Source organism: Phyllostomus discolor, chromosome 9 (assembly GCF_004126475.2).
Source record: "Phyllostomus discolor isolate MPI-MPIP mPhyDis1 chromosome 9, mPhyDis1.pri.v3, whole genome shotgun sequence".
Classification (NCBI taxonomy): Eukaryota; Metazoa; Chordata; class Mammalia; order Chiroptera; family Phyllostomidae; genus Phyllostomus; species Phyllostomus discolor.
Window position 1 is genome coordinate 11,009,668 of NC_040911.2, and position 12,605 is coordinate 11,022,272.

Here is a 12,605-nt window from a genome sequence, read left to right on the forward strand (position 1 = left end):
ACTCCTTTTAGGGGGTTATTGTGATGACTGAAAACCCCCACTTTCCGAGTGGACACAGCGGTCTCTTGACTGACCACAGGGATCACGTTACTGAAAAGCTACCGGGCGTTTCAGAATGGCTGCTGTAAACATTCGTTGAGGCATTAAAATAGATCTGCTTTCCTTTCCTTTCCTTTCCTTTTTTTTTTTTTAATTGTGGTAAGAAGACTTAGCGTGAGTTCTACCCCCTTACCACATTTTTTAGTGTGCAATACGGTATCGTTAACTAGAGGCATGACGCTGTACTCGAGTTGTTACCTGGGTTTTTAAATTTAACACGAAAAGCTGATCAGAAAAATTCGTCGGTTAAATGGCACCACCATTGTGTTGCATTTTGGGGAACACGTGCAGACTCGAAAGCCCCTGAGGGAGGGTGTCCATTTCCGACCTCTGGTGACCATGTGAGAATAGATAAAAGCAAGAACAGCATTTACAGCCGCTCTTGCTCTCATTATTTCCTTCCACAACCTTTTCCTCCAGTAAAGGCAGGCTCCATTGTTTTTTTTTTTTTTTAAAGATGAATTAACCAGGAATGGTTAGAGACGTTTTGTAACAGCATCCCAGGGAAGAGTAAATTGAATGAGCTGCTTTGCTGTGAGGCTTCTGGATGAAACCCAGGATGTTATAGGCTGCTTCTGAATGGACAGATGGACAAATCCTGTATTAAAAGTCACTAGTGGTCAATAAACACATTCAGATCTTGGAAATCCGGATTTAAAACAAACAAAATGTGTTTTAGCTCTCAAATTACGTTGCCCTTTCGAAGTGTTTGCAAAACATCTGCTCACAGTTTGGGGGAGATTTTTAGGTATGGCTGAATTCCTATTTTCAACGGCTGCGAAGATCACTCCCTCCCTTCCCCCGCCCCTCAATTCATTTCTAACAGCCTCCTGCACACTTACTTGTAGGTTCCAGCCCTGCAGGGAGGGTGCCGGAGGGTATCCTAATTGGGGTGGAGGTGGGGAGCAGCTGGTGGTGCTGAGGAATCAGTGCCAGGCTTGGGGGTCAGAGCTGGAATCAAGCCCTGCCTCTGGCCCAGTGTTTCAGCCTGCGTCTTCACCTGTAAAGGGAAGAGAACGGCATCCACTTTGACAGGGTTGGTGGGGGATTCGGCGAGTAAACACTGCTAAGCTACCTGTCACATTGTCGTTTTTCCACCTGGTTTTTCCTCTCGGCTAATTATAAACAGTCTCTCCCCTGAAATTTCAGAAAGCTTTCACCTATGAACTATAAAGGAATAGAAACTACACAGTTTTGACACTTGTGTAATGGTTAAAATGAAAAGGACATAGAAAATTAGATTGTTTTCAAGGAAATCCTATACTTAAAAACCGTGTTGGAGAGCAAAATTCAAAAAGAGGTTATATTTTAGAATGCAACTACAATAAATAAGAAAAAGCATTTTTGTCTGGAAATGGTTGATGATGTATTTATTACCTAAAAAGAGAGGTAGAGATTTATCAGTGTCAGCTGGAAATGCTTTTTAGTATGTAACCGTACCGTATTTAAATGAGTTTCTGCGAGTCTATAGGAAGAGGAGGTGAAGGAAAACCTCTGTGAACAAGATGATGCCTGTGATTGTTATGAGAGCTCAGGCACCAGCCAAGCCTTTACTCAAAGACGATAGTGGGTCCCTGCATTGGCCCCCTTTTTGCTCAGATGCAGGCATGGTAGAGTGGGCGGGGTCAGAATGCTCTGAGATGGACTTGCTGTTGGGTGGCTCAGGGTCACCTTGGGGGCAGTGGCTGGAATTTCAAGGTCACTGATGAGGGTTCTTGATGAACAGGATGCTCCCTTGCTCTGGGATGAGGATGAGAGTCAGGCACAGGGGGACGATGCAGCCAAGAACCACAGCTCATGCAATAGCTCGAAGGTGTTATCAACGTCTTCATCCTTGCCCCACTGTCCGTACCGAGATGCCCCAGAGCTTTCGTCCAGGCACACCAGAGCATCTTGATAAATTCTTTGCTACTGTTACTGACAGGTTCACAAGGAACCCTGTTATTCTGGGTTGAATTCTGCCAAAAAAAAAAAAAAAGAAATATGGAAATTCAGACATGTCAAAAGAACTGGGAGAAAGCAATCATGTCATCTTAGGGTGGGCAAAAGTGAAAGAGTAAATGCCTGACCCACATGATGGAAAAGAACATTTAAACGTGTTTTGAGCCGCCACTGAGGTTTCTGCCAACACGCCCCCACCTGGGACGGCCTAGGATGACCTGGAGACTTTGGACACCAGGTCGAAAAGATGGACACAGGTTGAAGAGATAGTTCCAAATTGTTCCCTTCTGAATATAGCACCCTAGTCCTTCCAGGGCCCTGTCCTCTAGGGCTGCTGCCAGCATGACCAGGGTCACTCGACTCACCTTGATCTTCCCTTGGTCTTCCGTTCCGCCCTTAGATAACCAGGCTCATTAGCTCCTCGGTCAAGAGTTTGACCCCTTCCTCCAGTCCAGTGGTTCTCCAGCTTGAAAGTGCAACAGACTCGAGAGAGCGGGGTGAAACCCTGGATCCCTCCCACAGAGCTTCTGACTCAGAAGGTCCCAAGAATTTGCATTTCTGACAAGTTCCCATGTGATGCTGATGGTGTGGTCCAGGGCCCACATGGCTGAGAACCACCGTTGTAACCATTTTTTGGCCTGTGCCTCCTGAAGAAAACCTACTTAATGCTGGTTCTTTTCAATCACTAAGCTGCCCACTTCTCAGAGAGGCAGAGGCCCAGCCACACTGTGCTAGAGCTGGGGAGAAGATACACCCATCGGGTGTTCTGCAGGCAAGCAGTGTACAGTTGGGGGCGCCTGTGGGGAATGCTGGGGCGGGGGCTGTCAGTCTTCTGGGGGGGGGGGCTGGTTTTTATCCAGCCGAAGGTATCAGGGCAGGCTTTAAGGGCGAGCTCGCACTTGAGCTGGGGTTTGAAAACTTGTGGGATTGGAACATACAGAGGTGGAAGGTGATCGTTCTGTAAAAAGGAGAAAAACAACAATTAAAAAAAAAATAAAACATGGCCCTGGCTGGCATAGCTCAGTGGATTGAGCGCGGGCTATGAACCAAAGCATCACAGGTTCAATTCCCAGTCAGGGCACATGCCTGGGTTGCAGGCCACGGCCCCCAGCAACCGCACATTGATCTCTCTCTCTCTCTCTCTTTTTCCCTCCCCTCCATCTCTAAAAATAAATAAATAAAATCTTTAAAAAGGTAAAATAAAACATGGAGGGCAGAAAGGGATAGGATGCGAATGGAAATCAGAAATTCATTTGGTGAGACTAAGCTTTCTACAGTGGTCCTCAGAACTTCCTCGGGGAATAATGTTTTGATTAAGCCATCCAGTCTTACATTCTTTACTTCCGTCTATAAATTGGTGAAGGCACGTCCGACGTAGAGGTCTGGAGTGCAGGGCCAGTGGGAGGAATTGCAGGCACCATGGGACAGGAGAAGGTATGGACGCTCTAGCGTGCTTTCTAGCAGTAACAATAAAAAACCAGCTCAAACTAGCCTAAATGGTAGTCGGGATTTATTGCTCACACAATGGAAAAGTCCAGGAGTTTGGTTACTCCCCTGGCTCTGGTTCTCTGCTTTTCTAGAAACTCCTCTGTTCTTCTCCTGGCTTTGGTTTTAACCTCAGGCTGGCTTTCTCAGTCTCAAATGGTTATCACCTCCCCTGGGGTCTGCATGCTTTCAGTTTCGAGTGTAGAGGACAGAGTGAAAGACCTAAGCTTTGCACTGATTGGATCGCCCCTGAACTATTTTCTGGAGAGAGCCATGTGCTGATTGGCCCAGACTTATTCATAAACCAATCACCAAGCAAGAGTACTTGATCAGTGTGGACCAGTGAGCGCCCGCAAAGCAGGAAGGGCAAGGACCAGCCCACCCATCGCCAGGCTTGAGCGGTGGGAGAGGCCGGAATGGAGTTAGCGGGACGAGTGAAATGGCCCCGTTAGGTGGTTGGGGACATGTTGGAGCAAGACCTCTAAAGTCATCCAGTCTCAACCCTTAGTGACCAGGTTGACCGCCGCAGCTTTGTGCTGTAAAGATTTAGGACCGGCCTCCTGTGAATTCCGGCCCAGACGTGTGAACGTGGTCCCCCCTTTGAAGGGAACGAGCCCTTGGGTGCAGCGCTCCCTTCCTCCCCCAGTCCCGACCATCGGCTGTGGCGCTCCTACTCTCTAAGGCACGCGTTACTAAAGAAAATTAGCTAAAGAATGATTTAAAAAATTTCAAAAAACAGGGCAAATGGAAGCAAAAATAAAACTTTTTCTTCTAAGAGCTCCAACGGTCTGGGTGGAAGGATGGCGGCAGAAGGGGAGGCTGACGCTCTCCGAAGTCCCCTGCCCACTGCTGACCTTGTTGAAGCAGACTCGCCCAGAGGTGGTTTGTTCGCTGTAACAAATCCGGGCTCGGTTCCCACAGCACGGGCGGGCCCACCCTTGCCCGCTGCAGGGCAGGGAGGGGGCAGAGGAGAAGGGGGCCTTTCCTGGGTGCGCCCCTCCACGGGCCGGCCTGAAACCCCACAGGGAGATGCCACACCTCTCGTTTCCACTGAACAGGAACACTCTCTGAAGGAGTGGCTCAGGTTTTTGCTGGGGGTCGGGGGGTGTGGAGGGAGCCTGGGAGAATGTGGAGGACAGACAAGTGAGGAGGAACCAGAGAGGGCTGGTGACGCCCTTGGGGACACAGGCCCACGTTGGACACAACGCCCAGCCCACTATGATCAACCTCAAACCACAGTGATTTTTACCCGTGAAGTCACACAAGCTGGTATCATTAACAACGCTGCCATGCGCTGTGTATTTCTAGCATCTCGGCCGTTCCCCTCTTGCCTGCCTTTCCCCCGAAAGAGGACACGGGTGAAAGACAGGCAGAAGAATGTGTCCTGCCCACATAGTAAGCTGAACACCAGAATGGAGACTCGTGGACTCGGCTCCTAACAAGCTGTGCGTCCTTGAAAAGTGACTTAACCTGCCTGGGCCTCAGGGGCTCTCTCACAGGTTTTGTTAACCTGGAGCTGGTTTTTGTTTTGTTTTGTTTTGTTGTTAACGCTCTCTTTAAAGACGTGGAAACTGCCACAGACGTTAAGTGGCAGAGGAGAGGGGTACCAGCGGGGAGACCGTCTATATTTCAGCTTGAAATAGACTTCAGAACGAGTCAGGAGAGCAGCGTTGCAGCGACAGCTGTGCTCACGCTTCCCTGCATCTGTGTGCCAGGCACACTGTTGGGCACACAGAGGTGCTCATGACTGATATTTAAAAGTTAAATTCCATTTGTCTATTGGGTCACATTTGTAAATTTAAAACATCCAGAGCAACAGGCAGAGACCGTCACTGTCCTCAGCTGGCAGCCTTCTCTTCCTCCAGGTCCTGGGCCTGGGGCCACCAGGTTACCAGTTTCCTGTGCATTTCTAGACTCATTATGTGTATAGGTAAGCATAGTAGAATATTGTTTTTTGCTTATACTAGTGAGAGCATACTCTTCACTCTCTTCTCTACTTTGTTCATGTCACCTATCAATTTATCTTGGAGATTATGCCATATCAGTGCATACAGCACTGCTTTATTATTTTTATCATTTTTAATCCTCACCCAAGGATATGTTTATTTTTAGAGAGAGGGGCAGGGCGAGTGGGGAGAGAGACAGTGATATGAGAAAGGAACATCGATCGGGTGACCCTCACTGCTTGGTGCCCTGACTGGGGATGGAACCCACAACCTAGGTCTGTGCCCTGACCGGGGATGGAACCCACAAACTTTTGGAGTATAGGATGATGCTCCAATCAACTGAGCTACTCGGCCAGGGCAGAACTGCCTTATTTTTTTAATGCCCAAGTGCTATTAAAAATGAAAAATTCCGCCCTGGCTGGCGTAGCTCAGTGGATTGAGCACGGGCTGGGAACCAAAGTGTCCCAGGTTCGATTCCCAGCCAGGGTACATTCCTGGGTTGCAGGCCATAACCCCCAGCAACCGCACATTAATGTCTCTCTCTCTCTCCCTCTGTCTCCCTCCCCCTCTCTCTCTCTCTCCCTTCCTTCCCTCTCTAAAAATAAATAAATAAAATCTTTAAAAAAAATGAAAAATTCCATTGTATAGAGATACTATAACTAGATTTCTATTATTTTATCTTTTAAACTCCTATCCGTAGACATTTACGTGACTTCCAATCTTTTGCTTTCACAAGCACTGCAGCCAGGAATATAATAGGTGCTTATTAAATGTCTGCTCCTTCCTTCTCTATTTTAAAAATGAACCCTAGTGAGGCGTACGTTGCATAGTGGATAAGTGTTCAGTGATGTCTTTAGTAATTTGGTCAAGATGTGCGACCATTGCCATAGGTCAGTTTTAGAATATTTTTGTCACCCAAAAAGACCCCTTGGGCACCTTCATTGTTAATTCATGTTCTCCCCACTGCCCCCACCTCCAGCAATCACTGATCTACTTTTGGGCTCTACGGGCTCTTTGGATGTTTCCTGTAAATGGGGTCTTATCATCGGTGGTCTCTTGTGCCTGGCCTCTCTCTCCGAGCATAGTAATGACAATGTTTTTGAGGTCTGTCCTTGTCGGACCATGTAACCTAGTTTGTTTGTTTTTATTATCCCGTGGCATTCCACTGTAGGGCTGTCCTGTATTTTGTCTGTCTGTTCCCTAGTTGGACATTTAGGTTGTTTCCAATGGACATTTAGGTTATTTCCAACTTTTGGTAATTATGAATAACCCCGCTAAGAACATTTGTGTGCGAGTCTTTGTGTGGGTATATGGTTTCATTTCTCTTGGATGGATCCCTAAGAGAGAAATTTCTGTGTTTTTTTAAAATGTATGTTTAACTTTTTAAGAAACTGCCAAACTGTTTTCCCAAGTGTCATTCCCCCCAGCCGTGTTTGAGGATTGTTTTTTTCCATACCCTCACCTGATTTGGCGATTTTATTATAGCCAGCCTAGTGGGTGTGAAGTGCTCTCTTATTGTGGTTTCGTTTGCATTTCCGTAATGACTAATGATGTTGAGCATCTTTATAAGGGCTCATTTTCTTGCCTCTACTTCTCACACACAGCCCTAAACTCACACCCAAGAGAGAGCACCATGCATGAGCTCTAATTCCTGGAACTCTTCCCCCAGCCCCGGCACTTACAGGCAGTCGGGAATTAGGTTTGTTATATCAACCCATTAAAGTTACCTTAAGCTTCCAAGTCACTGCCTGTGGCAAACCTGGTAGTATAGCTGTGATTAAATGCCATGATGTCTACGAAATGCCCAGCCTGGGGGCTGACACAGAGACGGAACCCAAAACACGTTAGCTGTCTCTCTCCGCCTGGTCTGCCACTTTCCTTCCCACCCCCCAGCATTTTCTGACCCATCTCAGGGAGGGTGCTTCTTCCCTGACGAATAGGGGACTGGTATTAAGTGGCAGTGGGTGTGGCGCCCAAATCTATAGTAACTCACATGACATATTTGGAACCCAAATGCCATTGGATTAGGCTGGGTAATCAGAACTAATCCCTCCTGTCCCCAGCGAGAAGGCGCTCAGACAGCTGGTGATCCAGCGGGGCTGGTCACCGTCACCTGCGTGTGGCTGAGTGCTCTCCTCCGACCCCTTCAGCTGACAGCAGCCACACCACCTGCCTTCTGCGTGGGGGCAGATTAGCCAAAATAAAACCTGGCTTTAGTCGGGAGCTTTAAATGTTCAAAGAATTCTCCCATACCCTCTTTCCCCTTTTCCTCCGGGTTTTATAATTTTGCTGATGTTAAATCCAAAGCTCCTGATGGCAGCTGACACTTGTATAGTACTTACCATGCCATTCAGAAGAGCTTTATACAAACTCACGTCATTGTCCTAACAGCCAAATGAAGTTGCTGCTGCTCCTCTCTTAGTTTTGCAGATGAGGAAACAGGCAGAGAGAAGAGAAGCTAGCAAGTGGCAGGGCTAAGATTTGAACCCAGGAATCTGGGCCCTGCCTCATTATATCCTTCGGCTGTTGTGTTAAGGGTTCTGCCCAATTTGGAGTTATCTATCAAAAAATAATGTGTGTCCTGGCTGGTGTGGCTCAGTGGATTGAGTGCCAGCCTGTGAACTAAAGGGTCACTGGTTTGATTCCCAGTCAGGGCACATGCCTGGGTTGTGGGCCAGGTCCCCAGTAGTGGGTGTGAAAGAGGCAACCACACACTGATGTTTCTCTCCCTCTCTTTCTCCCTCCCTTCCCTCTCTAAAAATAAATAAACATCTCTTTAAAAAAAGACTGTAACTTTAAAAAAGTAATATGTGAATACTGTTTTATCGTTCAATTCCATGACCAGGTAGTTCATCTAAAGAACCACTCATGTGCCCAAGGAGGCATGTCCCACACTGTCCTCTGAGGCACACTTGTCAGTCCAAAAAACTCCAGCCAAGACACACGTCACCAACACAAGAACAGATGGGTGGAGTGTGGTATTGCCACGCCACTCAGCACTGAGATCACTGGGCAGTTTTCAAAAAAATGATGCGGCCCTTTATGGGTTGCCTTGACCTTGGAAGACTGCCAGGACTGACTCTTCAGTAACGTAAGCCAAGTGCATGGTGAGCACGCACCGCTCATGACGACATACGTAAATGGATAGAAAGACGCCGGAAGGACAGCAAACACTTCCTTTTGGGAAAGTCAAGAGGTGAGGGACAGTGCTTCTGGGAGACTTCACCTGTACATGTTTGTTAAAGAATATGAACGCGTGCATTTATAATTTCTATAATTAAAGGAAAATTTTTTAAATCCTCGCTTGAGGATATGTTTTATTGATTTTAGAGAGAGAGAGGAAGGGTGTGGGAGAGAGAAAAACATTGATGTGAGAAACATCTATCCGTTGCCTTCCACAGGCGCCCCAACCAGGGATCAAACCCACAACCTATGTATGTGCCTAAACTGGGAATTGAACACACCACATTTTGGTACATGAATGATGCTCCAACCAACTGAGCCACTCAGCCAGGGCAAAGATAAAAAAAATTCTTAGAAGAAAGCACACTGCTTAAAAAGGAGAAAACTGTATTTGAACAGTGATTAAAATAAAATTAAAAAAAAAAAAAGAAAGCACACAGCTAAAAAACAAAAACACGCCAATCCTGTCATCTTTGCAGCTGACACGTTCTCTCTCCAAGGTTGCCTGTGAACCCACCCCGGCCCCTTCGCCCAGTGTCGGTAATTCAGCGCCGGTTGTCCATCTCTAGCAGAGGGTGATCAATCTGTCTTCAAGGGTTCTCACCTTCAAAGGAGCCACGAAACATGAAACACGCCTGACTTAAGTGTTCTTTCCTTTATAGTCGGCGCCCTGGGCCTCTGGTGACTGAACCAGCTACATGAGTCAACGGGGGCGCTCGTCAGAGGCGTAACCTGGGGGACTTCGCGGTCAGGAAGCAGTCACCTGGGGAGGAGTCATAGGTGACGCAGGGGGTCCTCAGTGTCAACCCAACTCTTGACAGCTCCATTTGTCCTGTCTTTCCCGCTCCATCCACAGTGGTGGACTCTGAGGATGGGGAGGGCAGGGGTCACGTCTTGTAAATTACTGGTACAGAGGGCCGAGACACCAGGAGAGAGTTTTGGGCATTAATCGATCAATCACTTTAAAAGAACATCATTGTGGTAACACCCAGCCGAAAAGGAAATTGAAACAAGTGAAGTCTCTTCATAATCCAATGATAGCCATCCTGGAAACCATCAGCACATCTTATTCACATTTTTAGAACATTATCATTGCCTCCCTCTACAGAGGAGGAGCCAGGCTCAGCGCCTCAACCAGGTACGTGGCAGAGCTGGGTGTAGCTTGGTCCCTAGCAAGTGACAAAGCCTGGGTCTGGCCCACAGTCCTATGCTGCGTGCTGGTCAGGAGAGCGTTCCAGTCGTGAAAGCCTCTTCCCTGCCCTCGGAGCCCCCCTTGTCTGGGCACGTCTCCGAGGAATGTGGAGAGCCAGGGTGTCGGCCCTTGGCCTCCACAGCTGTTCCTGGGAAGGATGGAAGATCAGCCATAAAAAGAACTGAAGTGCTGGTACCTGCTGCAACATGCATGAACCTGGAAGAGATGCTAAGAGACAGAAGCCAGTCACAAAGGACCGCAGGTTATATGATTCTGTTTACATAAAATGACTCGCAGACGAGGCGAGTCCACAGAGACAGAAAGTAGATTAGTGATGGCCCGGGGCTGTGAGCGTGTTGGAGGGGAGGATGGGAAGACGGGGAGGTGAAAACCACGGGGTGTGGGATCCTTTCTGAGGTGATGGGAATGTTCTAACACTATTTGTGGTGACGGTTGCACAACTCTGAATATATTGAAAGCCACTGGCTCGCACACTTGAAAGTGGGTGAATTGCACGTGAATTACATCTCTTCAAAGCTGTTGAAAGAGAAATGCTGCGGAGATACCGGCATCAGGACTGCCAGTCACCAAGTCAGATGAGCGGGTGTTGCCAACTTGAAGCTGCACTAAAATAAAAATAATAATAATAATGCTAACATTCACTGAGCACGCACTTTTGTGCTGGGCACTGTACTAAGTGCTCTATGGGCAACAATTCACTTAATTTTCACAGCAACCTATGAAGCATCTACCACTATTAACCCTCCATGTTACAGTTGAGGAATGGGAGGCACAGAGAGATTGTGACATGTTTATCGAGCTAGTAAGGGGTGGAGCCGGAACTCGAACCCAGAGAATCTGGCTCTGCTGCTCCGAACCTCCTATGTTCTGTTGCCATTCAGAACGGTAAGGGGCGGTGTTAGGACCAACACTCCTGACTCCCGGTCCGCCGCTTTTCTTGGATGGGGAAGCCTGCCTTGGTGCCGTGTCCAAATCAAAGTGCTACCTGGGGACACGAGGTGTGGAAACGGCATATTCCTCATCTCTGGGGGAATTTACCAAACCGGCAATCAATGCACAGAATATCTTTATCCAGGGGATGATCCCAAATCTAAGACTCTCTCTTTGTCTCTCTCTCTCTCTCTTTTGTGCTTTCCTTTTTTCCCAAAGCTTAATTTTTATATGTTTGCTAACACTTGTCCCATATTTTATACTGATTCAAGGACAGTAGATGAGATCGGGAATACAATTACACTTCTAGTTGTGAAATACCATACAAAATTTAAAATTGGAGTTAGGCTCCATTCTTTCTTATGCTTCTATGTAGCCATGTAGTTCTTTGTTCAATAACCCGGAGAAATACCAACATCTTGTGTCAAATCCAATGTACAGCTTGGCTCCCATCACGGGCTCAAACCTCCAACCCGGGATGAGCTGAGCGAGCGCGTTGGTGTTGACAGAAAGGCTTCTGTCCGCACACGTGCGGCAGTGAGGGGACCACAGGTCCCCATTCGCTTTTCTGGTTGTCTGTGTGTGTCGGACCCACCCTTGGTGTGGCTCAGTCACTGACTCATAACAATAATTCAACAACACTCACCATGTTTTCTTCAAACATTTTCAGTCTGGTGCAACACAGCTAGCATAAAAATTGTCCCTTTGATTTTTTTTTTTTAGATACTTCTTTCAACCTAGTTGAGAACAACGATTCCATTAGACATTCCAATGACTTCTAAGTAGAAACAAATACATGTAAAGTCTGGCCTTTTTATACTTAAAGAGAACCCTCCCATGCTTCAACCACCAAAAGTACTTGTCACTTCCTCTGGGATGGAGGTGTCTGCAGGGTTTACCACCTTGCAGGTGAATTTTCTTTCTCTTCTGTGCAACTAATTTACCATCTGCACCGAGAGGGGCCTATGATTCTTGTAAAGACAACACATGTGAACCAGGGGTCCCCCAGGGGCCCAGTCTTAGCATGCCTGCATTTAAAATGTCCTATAACTAAAAATAACTGGAAATGCAATTTATAATCCCAGAGCAAAAGTCCTTAAAATCCTCCTCCTAATCTCTCTGGCTCCGTCTTCCCCACATGTCCCCGCAGCTCTTCAAACAAACCCCCCCGCCCCGGGCCATGGGCTCTGTCCCACACCCGAGGGGGTTTATTCCTATTTGATGCTAACATACAACTTCTGCAATCTGCAGCTTTTTCTACCCTTTTCGTGTGTTAGTTAAACCTCAGGTCTGAGCCCAGGGTTGGTTCCTGCACACACCCTTCCTGATAAAGGGAAGTGTATTCTCCTCAGTTAATTTTTTTTTAACCCTGGTATTCGGAGGGCTTGGGGGTTTCACATCGGGGCAGTTCGGGAATGCGTTTCTGTTTTCAAGGACTGAAAACGGAACATCTGGAGATTAAGGAAATGCGGTGGGGACACCAGAAGCCACAGGGGTGGCCTCAGAGCGCAGGCCTCGCAGGCGCTGGTGGGCACCATGTTCCACGGGAGATATCTACCAGGTGGGATGGGTCTCCTGAGCCCATTCTCTGTGCCTTCACGCAGGGCCCTGCACCCGGGAGGGTCCCAGGACTTGGTTTAACACTCTGCTATTACCATCTTAAATATCTTACTCATATTGGCACAAGAAACCCTCACTTTCCTCTCCAACCAGGCCCTGCAAATGACGTAGCCAGTCCAGAGCAGAGGCCACACACACCCTCACACGTTGCTTATGTCCCATCCCGATTCCCTCCTGACTGCTCACTT

The 12,605-nt window shown here is 47.6% G+C and overlaps 1 protein-coding gene across 1 annotated transcript in view; it reads left to right on the forward strand.

Annotated features, from left to right (window-relative positions):
* The window catches only part of ALPK2 (alpha kinase 2), a 94,555-nt gene that overhangs the window by 566 nt on the left and 81,384 nt on the right, over window positions 1–12,605 (forward strand). The gene's annotated exons all lie outside the window — the stretch shown is intronic.